The 15,572-nt window shown below is 41.2% G+C and overlaps 1 protein-coding gene and 1 long non-coding RNA gene across 8 annotated transcripts in view; one reads left to right on the top strand and one right to left on the bottom strand.

Moving 5' to 3' along the window:
* Positions 1-15,572, top strand: part of KIAA0319L (KIAA0319 like) — a 98,972-nt gene that overhangs the window by 7,271 nt on the left and 76,129 nt on the right. The window contains exon 1 of one of the 7 annotated variants that reach the window (XM_086716438.1): positions 3,546-3,762. The exons of the other annotated variants lie outside the window; for them this stretch is intronic. The gene's annotated coding sequence lies outside the window, so the exon portion shown is untranslated. Of the gene's footprint in view, positions 1-3,545; positions 3,763-15,572 lie in introns of those variants that run through there. 7 annotated transcript variants of the gene reach the window in all.
* LOC147577913 (uncharacterized) lies at positions 11,537-13,884 on the bottom strand. Its single transcript, XR_015254605.1, has 2 exons — positions 13,805-13,884; positions 11,537-12,114 (listed from the first exon to the last, which is right to left on the bottom strand). It is a non-coding gene; the product is annotated as an uncharacterized LOC147577913 (long non-coding RNA).

Raw genomic sequence — 15,572 nt, 5'->3', positions numbered from 1 at the left:
TATATTTAAAGTTTATTTATTTGGGAGAGCGAGATCACATGCTTGCAAATGGGAAAGGAGCAGAGGGAATCCCAAGCAGGTTCTGCATTGTCATCGCAGAGCCCAACATGGGGCTTGATCTCGTGGTTCCTGAGATCATGACCTGAGCAGAGATCAAGAGTTAGATGCTTAACCAACTGAGCCACCCAGGCATCCCCTGTTTGTATATTTTTTGAGTAGTGGAATTATTATCTCTGTACAATTTCTGCGTTTTCCATCTTTTTTTCAGTGTACGTGTATAACCTTTTTTTTTAATAAGGGTAAAAAAACCTACCTGACAAAGCAACAACAAAATAATAGCAGTGAAAACCTGCTGTTGGTAGCCTGAGTCAGTATTTATCTACTAGTGAGTTGTTCAGTTTTTATCTGAGCCCTTAAGTGTTCCCTGAAAAAATACATTCTTGATTCTTTGCTGTTGTCATTTAGCTTATGGATTATATGTTTATTTATTTTTGAGAGACAGAGAGAGAGGGAGGGAGGGAGGGAGGGAGGGAGGTGGGAGCAGAGAGAGAGGGAGACACAGAATTCGAAGCAGGCTTCAGGCTCTGAGCTGTCAGCACAGCCAGGTACCCCTGGATTATATGGATTAATCCTGAAAAACTGACCAAAATAAGGCAGGTCTCCTGTTATCCCCATTCCTGTTTACCACTTGGCAGTTTACTCCATCTCTAGTAGCACCCCAGGTACCTGCTGACTTATGTAGGTTTCTTTTTTATTTCAGTTTCTGGGTTCAGTGCTGAAGCCCACTGCTAGAAAGTAGTAATTATAGTTGGTCTGATAAAAGATACTCTGTGTTTTCCTTGTAGGCCATTGAATCACTATTTCTCTGTTTAGTGTCATTGTTAAATGGCTTAAAAATAGCATTTTGGGGGGAGCCTGGCTGACTCAATTGGTGGAGCATATGACTCTTAATCTCAGGGTTGTAGGTTTGAGCCCCATGTTGGGTATAGAGATTACTTAAAAAGAAGTAAAATCCTTTAAAAAATTCCATTTTGGACCTGGGGACTGTCAGTATCCGGAGACAAAAATGAGGTGATTCCAAGAATTTGGAAATTCCTGCAATAGATGTCAGCTTCTTAAGGGCAGAAGTTTTGCCTGTTTTACTTCTATAGGTATTCCTAGCAGGTGCCGAGTGCTTGGTATATAGTAGGTGCACCATAAAAATATCTGTTGACTGAATAAATTAATAAATTAGAAATAAGGGAATTGTCCTTTGAGAATTAAACTTTAAAATTAACATAATCTATCGCTTGAGAGTTAAAACTTAAAATTAGCACAATCAGATCAGAGGTATATGAGGGCACTTTAAGGAGACACAATGCCTTTGAGAGAAATGAGATCTGATTAAAATATTCACAAATATATTAACATATCTAAAGAAAGAATATGTACATCTGAAGAGCTATGCCTGTGTGTGTATGTGTGTGTGTGTGTGGTGAGAGGGCCTGAACCAGCATTGGAAACCTAAACTATGGAGTCACCAAGGCTCATGTAGGCCTAAAGCTAACAGTTGGCTGTGAAAACTTCTACTGACATTCCCCCGCTTCTGAGAAGTAGATCACCCAATTAGTTAGTAAGTATTAGTTAATAAACAAGAGAAAACATTCAATTCAGAACTGTTTTTTTTTTTTTTTTTTTAACGTTTATTTATTATTGAGAGACAGAGACAGAGTGTGAGCAGGGGAGGGGCTGAGAGAGGGAGACACAGAATCTGAAGCAGGTTCCAGGCTCTGAGCTGTCAGCATAGAGCCTGACGCGGGGCTCGAACTCACAAACTGCGAGATCATGACCTGAGCCGAAGTCGGACACTTAACTGACTGAGCCACCCAGGCGCCCCTCATAACTGGTTTTTGAGAACTTACTGGCAGTTTGGTTCCAGGCTAGGAACAAGGGTGATAAATATGAGTACAACACAGTTCCTGCCCTGGAAGAACTCCCAGTTTGACGAGGGAGTAGCCATATGAATACCGTGCCATGGTAAGTGAAAAGGTACAGGGGTGCAGTGCTGTTCTTTGTTCCCCTTCCAGCCCGTTCACTGAACTTTCTAATTATTCTTCCCTCACTCCCTTGTCAGCTTGTTTATTCAGCGTTTTGTTCTTCAGGGTTCTTTTTCTACCCTTTCTTATCTAACTCTTATGTGTGCCCCTGGGTAGCCTCATTTTTTCCCATAACTGTTAAGATGTGTGCCGTCTACTCCCAAATCCATAGCTGTTCATTCACTCCTTTCCAGAGCACATACCCACCTGCATGTCATACGTTTCCAACTGGATGGCTCACAGCTGCCTCCGACTTAATGTATCAAGACCAAACCCATGGTCCTTTGTCCTTCTTCCTCCTGTGTTCCCTATAACAGTGAAAAGACCACCTCCTCTTGCGTTCTGAGGTAGAAATCCCTGAGTCATTCCACACTCTTTTCTTTCCTCCACATTCACATCACTGTAGAGTCCTGTCTCGTGCAGAGTGCCGTTAGTCTTCTCACTGAGGTGGTCTGATTCAGGTAAACATAAGCTCCTTTCTGATATATTCTGAGACCTCTAGTTTGAACTTATTCTTTAATGTTCTTGTAGTGTCTTACAGCTCTCTGTTATTATATCATGCTGTACTGTGTGTGTTAGGCTTTGTGAGGAGAGATTCAGAGTGGGTCTTGCTCTAGAGTGTGGTCCTTAGTCCTGAGGTGAGGTCTTTCTGGTGTGTGCTCGTCTGTGGTGTTAATGTGACTTCTTCGCTCTGGCAGAGCCAAATTCCAAAGTGCTCCTGTTCTTACCCCCAGCGCTGTTTGACCTCTAGTGATTCTGTTTCCCTCTCTGCCCTGTAGCGTCTGCTATCTCATAAACCTCGAGTCTTGCCCTGTGCCTTTACATTCCAGCTCTCAGCTTGGCAGGGGACCCTCCCTAAGGACTTCTGGGGCTCCCTCTTTTCACAGCTCCTTCCTCTCCAGTGTCTCACCACTCAGATTTTAGCCAAATTCATATCTCTGCTTCCTGGGCTCAGCAAGCCCCCTGTGTTCTGTTTGGGTTCCAGCTTTCGGTGCTGTGGTTGGGAAGTTGGCCCTGGAGACCTGGGCAGTGGTAGGGCTCACTTCAAGTTTCCTCTCTTCTGCAATCTCTCTCGGGGATTGCAGCCTTGTACTGGCTGTTATCTCCTGACTAAGAACAGTTGTTTTGTATATTCTGTCCAGTTTTATAGTTATTTATTGTAGATGGTGAGTCTGGTACCAGGTATGCCAGGGAGTAACCTGTGTTCTAAGTAAGTAACCTAAGTAATCATAGCAGATGTGGCTGGGAGCAGATGGCTACTATGGTTACTCACTTATGTGTCTGCTTCAGGAAACTGTCTTAATCACAGTTACACACCAAGAATCTAGCACATAGTAGGTAGCAATAACAGTTTGTTGGATTAACCGAAAAATAATGCTGGAAATGACACCACGTTGGAATATACATGTTGAGGAGAATCGTTCTTTTCTACCCTGTTTTTCATTCTTGGCTCATTAAGTGGGCCCTTCACTTCCCAGGAGGGAGCAATATTTGGAAGGTGATTTTAGCTCTTTTTTCTGCCTTTTTTCTGGCTCTCTCTCTGAATGGATGAGTGACTTTTTTTCTGATTGGTGAGGTTGAAAAAGACTCCTGTTGTATGGAATGGCCTGTCTTCAGGATTTGCATACGTTCTGCCGTGCTCTAACTGGTCTGCCCATGCCAGGATAGCCTGCCTGTGTCCAACTGGGTAAGTTTAATTAAGTACAGGAAAGTATTAGAAAGCCAGTATGTGGTTGTACATCTAAGCTATGTTCCCCAGTCACCTTATCGCTTATTATAAAGATGATATTTTGATCTCCATTTACCTCTAACTGCCATATTTGTTTAGTTAAAAAAAAAAAATTTAAGTAGTCTCTACACCCAACGTAGGGCTTAAACTCACAACCCTGAAATCAAAGTCACATGCTCTACTGACTGAGGCAGCCAGGCACCCCTGCCATATTTATTTTTTAATTCGTCCCAAACTCCGGGTGGGACCCTCAACCTCCCGTAGAGACTACAGTTGAGACAAAGGCAGCTTCTGGCTTAGCAAGACGTCTTTTCCCCACTTGTTGCTATTTTCTTTTTGTTCTCATAACTACCTGCATTTGCCCCTGACAGACAGAAGGCACCTGCACTCACTTTCCTCCTTTGCCCCTATCGTTTGATTGTACTTTGAGGGCTGTAGCCCCTGTTGTACCAGACAGACCCAGAGGTATCTTTTTCTTTTAAGAGAGTAATATATCTTGATCATGCATTGGTCTTATCCTTAGGAGAAAAGCATTTTCAGGAGACTTTTTAAAGGGCATTATATCCCTGCTCTTCTTGTATCTGCTGGGCATCTAATTTAAGGTGGATGACTAATGGAATAAATCTCATAGTGATGAGGCTTCAGCAAGAACTTTCTCCTGCCAAACTGTCCTATATTCTTAACTACATTGCAGTACAGGAAGGTGATAAATTATTAATCCTACATCTGTCTCCTCAGATTGTAGGATAATGACTTGAGTATATGGCAGCTGGGGGAAGGTAGAGTTTTCTGGCTGTTAACACAAATCATGCGAGCTTTTTGATTCTAAAGTTCAGCTAGCATTGAGCAGGTCTTTGGGATCTTGTTATATCACAATTTAATTGACCTAAGTAAGACCAACCAAAATCCTCTAAAATTAGCCTCTCTCCCAATGAAATGAAGCAATTGTGTTTTGCTTAAACACTCTTCAATAAAAGATGATCATCTTAAGTCTTGCTCTGTATCTTGGAGCATAATTTTGGTGGGTTCTTTTTGCCCTTCAGAAACATAATGCAAACACAAATGTAGTTCCTAACTTGTGTGACAAAGTGAAGAGGGATAAGACAATGGTATAACTGGGCAGTAAATCCAATATGATTTAAAAGCTGTCTGAAATGGACTTGCCTTAGGAATTCTTCAAGGGAGGAAATAATACAGTGGAGGAATTTATAAAAACAAAATAACAATTGCAGGGCCAAAGTAAGCCTTTTTGCTTATTTTGGAGATTGCGTAATAATCTTACTAATTGAAACAGCTTTCAGTTCAAGTCATTGTGTGGAACCAGGAGGAACATGATTAAGAACTGTGTGTGTGGTTAGTGTTTGGACATTTATTCTCAGATGAGTTGTACTGAAAAGTTTGGGCCAAAATGCATAGCTCTTGGTTTGAGGGACTGCCTTTTGAACTTCCTTTCCGATCCTTCATCTAAGAGCTTCCTTAAGAAAAGTCAGTCTATGTGGTTAAGTTCCTTTAACCACTTTTGATTTCAGGCAATAATGGGTAAGTTTTAGAAGCTGCAAGAATTGGTCTTGATACCTACCTATTCATCGACCCAGCAAGAGACAGGAGGAGGCAGAGTAGCAAGAGCTTGGAACATGGACTCAGGAGTCAGACAGGCCTGGCTCTGAGTCCTGGTTCTCTTACATACTGGGTGGTATTACTGAAACCCACATTTCATCAGGTTTTTTTATCTTCGAAGTGAGAATGACAGTGCCTCTCATAGGATTGTTGTAAGGATTAAGTAAAATGTTTATGCAAAGTATTTAGCCTACTCCCAGGTACATAAGTGACAGTTCAGCAAGTGTTCACAGTAGTCATTGTAACATAACATAATATCCTGTTTGGTTAAACTCTTGTCTAACTGCAAGATGACTCAGTGGGCATTAGGTTTGAAGTCTCTCCTAGCTTCTTAAACCTCCACCCAGTGGGATCTCAGTTCCCACATTTTTAGAGGTAGAATGCAGGCAGGCAGCTGGTCTTTCTGCATTGTCGGGAAAAGGAGACCTCCATTCACATGGCTTTATAGGCCTGAGGTTGGTGGAAGCCGTGGTAGGATGAGCTACATTGTGTGTTTTCCATGATTATAAAATTCCACTAAGGAGCATGACTGACTACTTGTTTCCTCTTTCAGCCAAGGATACTTTTCCTCTGGAAGAGGACTATGTTCTGCTATCATGACACCACCTGACCCTGAGCCCTGGTTCACTTTCCCCAAAACTGTTGATGTGCCCATGCTTGGCAAGGCCGTGTGATAGGCCAGGTTATTGCATTGACTGTGACTGGTTCAATAGCACTTTTGGATTTTGTGTCAGAAGTAGCTTGCCAGAGTTAGTCCCTTTCTTCAAAACATTTTTTTGGGGTACCTACAATCCTGGGCATTAGAGATGCAGTGGTGAGTCAGAGAGACATGGTCTCTGCCCTCATGGAGCGTGCAGTATGTTGATTCCTTTGCCATTCCTAAGGAACAGAAAATATCTTTGAAAGGATGATGTTACTGGCATCAAGATTCCCTTCAGAGAGGCTGAGGCCTCCCTAGGGTCCCAGGGTAATTCAATGACAGTGGAGACCCAGTTCTTCTTGCAGAATCCTAGAAATGTAGGAGACTAGTTGATTTGATGTCTGGTCTCAGTAGAGTAACCTTCTGCTCATAATTGTGTGGGTGAAGCCACTGTCTACAGTATGTTTCCATCTTTCCTTTCAATCCAGCTGACTTGCTCCACCATTAATAACCCATGGCCCCAGATAAGCGGTGAAGGTGGTTATCTGGAGATTTGGGGACAGTGTGACAGCTGCAGCCTTTGCCCCTAACTTGGAAGCGTTTGTCCTCTGGTGACTTCATAAGTATTACGTATACCCAACCAGTGAGCTCTGGAAACTCTTTTCTGCATCAGTGTGCTCCTGCCTTTTCGGCATCAGGTTGGTTACTCAGGCCCTCTGGTGAACAGTTCCAGGGCTTAGTATCAGCAAGCACCAGATTATACAAATTCTGAATTTCTCTGGTCAATCACAAAAGGAAACTGTAAAATACCTTAAGATAAGCAGGAGTTAAGAATATCCTGAATGGCGCATTAACCATCACAGACACTGTTCTAGGAGAAACAAAAGCAGACGGGAATGCTGGCCAAGGCCTATCTGAAACTCCATCAACTTCAGACTCTGCCACTAAGGTGAGTGCCCATGTAGCTCACCTCAATTCCCCTTTTTAAACCCTTCCACTAAATGACAGAATTTTTAGGAATGCTGTCTTTCTTCCAACTGGCTTAACATTATGCTTTGATTCTAATCCAGCAGCACATTTGCGTTTGAAATAAATGTCTGCTCGTGGATTCTCTCACTTGTAGGTAATAGGAGAATGTCTAGTATTATCAGACCTGGGAGGTGGGGAATTTATATTGATTTGGTTTTACTTCTCTACTCTAATTTCAGATTCAGGCTTAAAAGTTTGACAGGACTGGCTTTTAAAAGAAATGACTCCTCTGGTGTGCGCGTGCACGCGCGTGTGAATGTGAATACAGCTCAGTGTTTATTGTCCTTAACTGGGGGCAACCTGAGTCAGCTGGAGGCTTATGGAAGTAGGCCAGGTAAAATGAGTGAGTCTTAATCAGAATAAATGAAGGGACCTTGTGGAGAGAAGCTGAAGAGCCAGATTCCATTTCAGAAAGTTGAGTAATCTGCATCCTGCTGGGTCAGTCTGTGGCTTTTAGCCTGAAGCAAAACAGCCCCCAAGTGCTGAAGCAGTGCTGAGCTTCTCTTCTACCTGTGCCTTCTATTTCATCAGTCCCGAACTGCTTATTTTCAAAATGCCTGTCAGCTGTGCTCTCCGGAGTATGCTCACGAGCTGCACCCTGACATTTCTCACAATGCACTTTTCAAATACTGGGGTGAATTTTAATGTTACCCGTTCTATGAAAGGTTAAAGGGAGGGCTTGGCCTTTAAGCTCAGGTAAGCAGACCTTGAATAGGGCTATGTGCCTAGGATGGTCAAGGCAGAAGCAAAACTTGTCTGGCCTTTCCACGGAGACTTTCACTGACACGCATACCCTCCTTTCCTTTCCAGGCTGTTTTGATTGAGCTGTTTCGCCTCCACTCTCATATTTCACGTGGGGGTTGCTGCCTTGGCAGCATGGCTGCCTGTGTCAGTGGGAAGGAAGAGGTAAAGAGTGAAGGCCCTGTGTATGATGTGTTTTCAAGGAGTTTCCTGTGTGCCTATGGGGAATGTGTGTGTGAGAGAGAGAGAGAGAGAGAGAGAGAGAGACACACACACACACACGTACTTGGATATCCTTATTGCCCCACCTAGAATTAATGTCACTTTTGAAGCAGCGGAATAATATTGCTATTTTAGGTGATGATAAGGAAAGGTCAGTTTCTCTGTGGCTAGAGGGAGTCTGTACTGGATAATTTGGTAGTGGGAAGTGTTGACCATTTGGCCCCAATTTTTATTTCTGTCAGTAGAATGTGTATTACAATGAATTTGAAAATGGAGGTATAAGAGAAAGATACATGTAAGTACATGTCATCAAAATGAAATCTATTAAAAGCCACATGACTACAATAAATAAACCAAACAATACCAAATTATCTGAATGTTGGTGCTGCGTTGTATAGATGACTTTAACTAGATGGCACTTTCCTAATATTTGCGATCCCTAGTTCTTCATATGTGTTGTCTTATAGTCAGTGCCTTATATGCTTACTGCCTTTTTAAAACCTTCTCTAGGATGTTTAATTGAAGTCACTTGATGATAAAATCTGGGTGTTATGTACATACTGTAGAAACATACAATTCAGGTCAACAGACACTGTCTCCAGCTAAATAAAACCCAGTTCCTGTCATCAGAGAGTTCACACTATGGAAGCAGAGATAGATATAGAAACATAAAGAAACATGATAAATTCCAAGATGTGCTATGGGAACACAAAGAACCGGGCAGGGAAGAGTTGAACCCTGTTCTATAACGGGCTGCTAAGACGAATGATACTCTGATCCCTTTGAACTTCCTTCTCCCAGATTCATGTGAAGTGGTTTTGGACCTGGAGAGCTCTTTTCACTTCTTGATCTCAGAGGGAGAGGTAGAGAGAAGAGTATGTACAGCTCTATAAAGTCTAGAGAACAAGAGCCCTGAGAAAATTATTTCTGTACAGATACAGATTGGCTTTGATTTAATTTAAATAAACTGGCTCTCAAAAATTCTAAGAATACTAACTACTCACACAGTTTTGCTTTCATTTACACACAGATGAGGAAGCATCTGCAGCTCTGCATTTTATTTGCTATAAGCAAAAAGTGGTTTAAGATATTTAAGTATTCGAAGCTTGGTTGTATTGAGTCCTCACATGGCCCAGTTCAGCCCACTGCAGTTTTTTTTTTTTATGACACTTACATAATACTCCAAAAGGAGAGATTTTTAATGGATAAATTGACACAAACTTTTCCTCTATTGGCCATATCTGCTGAAAGAGCACTTCATGATGGCTTGCTCCCTTATTTCCTTATTTCCTCCCAAGCTCACTGCTATTTTATATAATTTACATCCCTCTGCCACAGTCCTCCAAATGACCTTCTCTTTAGAAAACCAAATCAACCAGCAAAAAAAATTTTAAAACCTTCCTGAAAAACAAAGCAGGGCTCTGATTCAAGGTTCATTGTGTGGGTTTCCAGAGAAGGTTGGTATGATTGTGATGAATGCAAATAATTTATCAGCCCTGCAGTCAGAGACAGCAGTCAGCTGCGGGTTTTTAACAATAACCTCTACAAGTGGGCCATGTAGGGAATTGCTAGATTCGTGACACCATACCTGGGGGCTTTCTCTATAAAAAAATGTTTCTTTTTAGAACCACTTTTATGTATAGGCTGAAGTTTATCTGTTATCATTTGATACCTGTGCTTTTTGAAGTACAAAGCCCGTGTTACTTGGAGAGGTGTGGGTTCGTTCTTTCATGCTGTGGCTTGGAGGCGTGCGTTTCTTGCTGACAGCATTCTCCAGAGTCTTTTAGTCATAAGGTGGTGGGAGAAAAAGCGAAGCAGGAGATTCTGAGTATATTATATGCAGCAGTGTAACCCCCTAGTTACAGGTGTTTTTTGTTTTGTTTTTAAGTATATGGTTTAATCATTTGCCTTCAATCTTCCTTTAAATATTATAAAGCCTTGATGACTGGATCATTTTTGAACAGGTAACTTTATGGCAGGAGAGCTATTTTCAGCTATACCACTATTTTGATTAATATTCTCACTTATAGCTTGGTTGTAAAAATGGCTTTGGACTAAACCTTAACAGAAAGGTCTTTGAAATTAATAGCAATTGTATCTAGTTAATGCAAACTTCTGATTTTTATTTATTTTTTCAAAAAAATTTTTTTAATGTTTATTTTTGAGAGAGAGAGAGAGAGACCAGGCAGAGAGAGAGGGAGACACAGAATCCAAAGCAGGCTCCAGGCTGCATGCTGTCAGCACAGAGCCTGATGTGGGGCTCGAACTCACAAACTGCGAGATCATGACCTGAGCTGAAGTCGCACACTTAACCGACTGAGCCACCCAGGCACCCCAAACTTCTGATTTTTAAAATAAATATCAGGTAAAAGCTATAGGCATTAGAATTGTTATAGACTGGTTTCTGTCTTTCCACCTAGGTGACCAGAACTTGAGCTTTTTTTTCTTTTCCTTCCCATTATTGCTTGGGAGAAGGAAAATTGAATGGATCTAGATGTCATCTGTGATGGATGGCTGTTTGTCTAGGTGAACTGGAAACTATTTTCCACTGCCACTTTGTTCAGAAAGTTCTATGGTGAAAGCCTGTCCTTCCTTTGGCGTGTTCTGACATAGATAACTTGGGGAACTGAAATGTGGTTGGTCCTTTCACGAGGAAAGATTGCTTTGTGGTTTGAAAGGATGTTTCAGTGTAGGCAGGAAAGGCTGTTTTCTAGCTGGTTACTTTAGACGCAAAGATCTCTTAATCCATTTAGCTTTTCTTCGGTTTCTTTTTGTACATGTCCTCATACCTCCCATTCAGTGCTCTCTCCAATTTAACCCGGAAAGCCAGTTCTCGTTTCTTAGTGAGCTGAGAACTTTGCTTTTCTCTCCTGTCCCTGCCTTCTTTTAGTCAAGGAAATTTAATTACGATTAAGGAGCTGATTCGAACGACTACAATTCAAGTAGTCAAGTAGTGGAGCTCACATCTTTTGCTAGATTTTGTTAGTTTAAAAAATAGCATAAATTTATTTCAATATTGGGTAAATGTTTAAAATTAAACAATTCTTTGAACACCTTCTACATGCCAAGCGTTTTACTGTGCCTACAAATACAGAGTTACAACATACAACTCCAGCACTTCAACAGGGCACAGTGTGTGAGGTAAGCAAAGGGATATGATCAGTGGGAGAAATACTGTGATAGAGGATATGCAGAGAGGAATCTGGGGGTAAAGGTTTCATCAAAGAAGGCTTTCTGGAAGGAGTGGTACCTGTGCTGAAATGTACTGTTGGAACAACAGAAGTAATGGCAGCTAATATATACTGAGCTTTAACTACATACCAAGCATTGTGTTAAGTACTTTGCATAGATTACCTTCTTTTATATCTATAATAACCCTGTGAGTTTAGGTACTGTTACCATCATTCCATCATTCCTGTTTTTACTTATGAAGAAACCAAGAAATGGGACCCAGGATGACACAGCTAGTAAGTTGACTGTATAGAGATTCAGACTCTGGCAGTCTTTATTTCAGGGGCCAAAGCCTCAACTCATGGGGTGAGGGACAGAAGATGGGGTGAGATGGAGTAAGGGTATTGATCTTGATATGGGATTTTCTTTTGGAAACAATGTTTTTTTAACTCAGTTTTCCAGACGGTTCTGTATGAACCTCACCTTGGAGATTGGATGTATTTTTTCATCAAACCAAGATTAAATGAGGGGGTTTTCATAGGTCCTTTAAAGTGTCCATATTCTGCCTTAAATAAGAGATTAAAAGAACCTTTTCCCCCTCTTTGCATGTAAATATTGCCATCTTCTAAGGAGATGTTATGATTTTTCTCTTCAGCAGTTTGCCACAATCCAGTACTTTCAAGACTTCTTTAGCGACAGTCTTACAGGAGGCGACTTACTCTTCCAAGTACGCTTAATCAGAGAAGTGCTGTAGGACTCAGGTTTTGTGATTGAGTCGCTGGAAGCTTGTTTTCCATCTAGCAGGCAATCAGGAGTTAATGTGAACAGTGGCTGTGAGACATCTGTTGGGCAGCTGGTTCCATGGGGAGTTTGTCTTTGATCAGAATGGTCTTTGGGAAAAATGGAAATATTACATGTTGTCAAGGAAAAGGAGTCAGAATATGGACACAAAGCCTATTGATTCTTGTGTAGCAGTTTAGTTTCAGCAAATCACCTACACCACAACATTTAACAAACTGTGCTCTTAACAAAGCTAGGCACACAGTAAAGGCAATGAATGGTAATTATTTTCTTTTCAAAGGGCTGCTTTGTGAGGCTGCTGCCACCTTTCATTCTAACCTGTGTGCAGTTGAGGAAAAAAGTGTTGGCCCTTTTGAAGAGGAGAGAGGGCACCAGTTATTACCCTGGCTTTTTCCAAACTTCATAATATCTGATTGTGCCCTTCAGAGGATTTAGTTACCACCTCTGCTTTGCTTTCTGAATATGCTACCCCACTGTGGGAGAGAACTGGTGTGGAGAGTCACTGGAACCATTTTTGTGTTTGTTTGTTAGTGGGTGTGCAGGTGATAGACATGCTGACAGTCAAAAGGAAGGTGGAGGGTGCCCCCTGAGGTGGTTTGTATTTGAACGGTTCCTGTCAGTTGTTTTGGGGATTGATAATATCCCTGCTGTCTGCTTTTCATATGGCAGCCATCTTGGCTAAGACCTATTGCTTCTAAAAGAATGCATGCTTTTGATTATAGCTGCAGGAAGACAGTTGGTGTGGGGCCATAGTTCAATCACTGACTTCACCAAATTTAGGGCTTCTGCTTTACTGCTTGATAATAGTTCATTACAGGTATAATAATCAAAGGAAAGCTTTGAATGGATTCTTGACCATATTATAAAATTCTGAAATTTTAGTTTGAATGAATATTAAAAGTAAGTGCAAATTTTGCTTATATAATGTTCTTACCATGCCTTATTATCCACAGAAACTTGGTTTCCCTTTGTCCCCCAAGAGAAGAATTTACCAACTGTTCTTTTTTTTTTTTTTTTTTTTTAATAACACTGACGGGGCGTTCTCTCTACTCTCGTTTCTACCATGTCAGTCCTTCCATTGGGATTCAGTTTGATGAATTTGGTTAAAGTATGAATTCCCAATGACCATAACAGTATGGTTCCTAAAGTAGTGGGTGTTCTGTATCTGCTTCCTTCTTGGTTGCCAGCTCTGTCTTGGAAACTCTGAAGTTTCCAAGTTAGCTGGAAGAGTCAGGCTTGTTACCTGAGAATTACAAATGCCAGAGGTAACAGCATTGTCTCTAAGTATTTCTAGAGTTGTTCACAGCTTCCTAAAGTATTTGATGAACTTCCACTGGTAATAATTTTTTTTTTCTATAGACTTCTCCACTCTGCTGCTGGGGATTATGAAACCTGGTCTAGATTTTGTGCTAGATTTATTAGAATTTTGTATTTTGAGAGGCGGTAATAATAAGTAAGTATTGCTAGTTCCAGAGCTTCCTGTTTTGGGGATTCTCCAAATAATACATATGGGAGCCCTGTATTCTCTGCTTTGCCATGGCTTTAGAAGGAAAGGGATTGGCTCTGTCCTCCTGTTCTCCACTGGGTAAGCTTTCTACATGCTTCTACCAGGAGTGAGTTCCAGACTTTCCCAAAGGGTTTTCAGTCTAAGGTTCTATGTAAGCCCTCTTTTGTAAGGATTTAATATTGCTTTTGCTTAGGCCCTGGGAGCGGAGCCAGGCTATGACGGCGTGGGCAGGAGAGGAACTGATCTAAAATTGGAGCTTATTTTCATCTTACCTTTTATCCAAGTTACTTCTAGAATCCAATATTGACTCTACCAGGGCTCCCCTGCTTCCTCCTCTGATGAACTCTTTTTCTCAAGAGTAACAACAATGAAAACAATGAAAATTGAATCTTAGGTTAAATTACTTTCCAAAGGTTAAATTGCAGTAAATGATTGATCTAGAGCTGAATCTGGATCCCATGTCTTTTAGCCCTCTAAGAGGGCTAAATTATGAATTATGATCTACTGAATAGATGGAAAAGAACTGGTTTCCCCCCATATTTTTATTATTGAACACATAATGGAGCAACATTAAATAACATTTAATAAAAAAAAATAACTCAGTCAAAATCCTGCTAAGTAAACATGTGAACTGAGAGATCAGAGTACCTCCACTCCTGACTGAGATTAATTTTCTTAGCAATGCCATAGACAGTTAACCTGCCCCAGACCTCACATTTGTTTTTACTCTTGGTCACTGTCAAAGACTTAAGTGCTTCTGACCATTTGTCCTTTCCCAGGCTCTCTATTCCCTTGAGCTAAGACAAAGGATCAAATTGTCAGTTAAGATTCAGATGAATCAGAGATCTTAGCCGTCATTACTAAGCTTTAGTAATAATTGTAAGAATACGTCAATCAAAAGGTACAAGTGAGGTAGAGAGAGTCTGAAATATCCTGTGTGAACCCCCAGGTTGTTCCTTCCCTCACTGAACGGGTTCTCTCCAGCCCAGAGTAATGGTAAGATCTCTAACTGAGGCTTCCAGGTCACCTCACAAAGCAGGGGAAGTGTTTGGGTTATGAAACGTTTCTCTTTTATGCTGCCACATAGTTGTGTAGCTTATGTGACATTCTTCAGGGAGCCATGGAAGCAAAAGAAGACCTTTGCAGGTCAGACCAGTCTTATAGCTCCCTCCCCCCACCCCCACTTTTATCTCCTCTTCTTTCAAAGATCTGGATTTGACCAGAGCTGCTAGCAACAACCAGATAATTAGAATTTTTTGCTGTTTTCCCTTCAACCTTGTAATTCCCATAAATTTCCTTAACCATTTCTCCTGAGTCTAAATCTGTTCCCCCAGATTCCACAGTACCTCTGTGATTTGCCTCACAACTTTCACCATTTGTACTGAGGATGGATAGGCAGCAACCCTGTCATCAGTTCATCATCATAATTTTCCATCCTCTCCTTTTTTCTTGCTAGAAAGTACCTAACCGTTGTGATTTGTGTGAGTCTGACATGACATTCTTGAATAACTCTGTGTTTTTCAACTCACTCACATTTACCACCCTCCCTTCCCAACTTTTTAACTGTGATAAGAATCCATTGCATTATTAAATCCTCTCATACTGAAACTTGTGAGTTAAGATATTAGATAGATCTGGCTTTCTCTTGGAGGAAGACATGGTTTTCCCTCTAGCCTGCAGGCGATGGTTGCTCATTCTTCCATATCCCATGTACCTCTGAATTTGGAGGTGGAACTGATGTCCTCATCATTCGTCACTGTCACTTCTTGAACAGTACTCCTCCAGTGTCATGGAAAAAGTTCTGCTCTTTGAGGTTTATACCACTTCCTACCCTTCCCTAATCATTATTCATCTACCAACCATCATTCACCCCCCTCATTTATTGTGGCATATGGGCCTCATCTCTTTTTGAAGTCTTGTTATCAGCCTGGATGTCTTCAGTATGACCCACCTGATATCAGGCCACCTGGTTTCCTGACAGTTTACTCATGGATTCTTTCAATACTTCATGCATGCACATGTGCATTTATTTGTGCATTT

This window comes from Puma concolor, chromosome C1, assembly GCF_028749965.1.
Source record: "Puma concolor isolate L17-30 chromosome C1, mPumCon1.1.hap2, whole genome shotgun sequence".
In the NCBI taxonomy this organism is placed as follows: Eukaryota; Metazoa; Chordata; class Mammalia; order Carnivora; family Felidae; genus Puma; species Puma concolor.
This window is presented reverse-complemented; position numbering and strand designations above follow the sequence as displayed.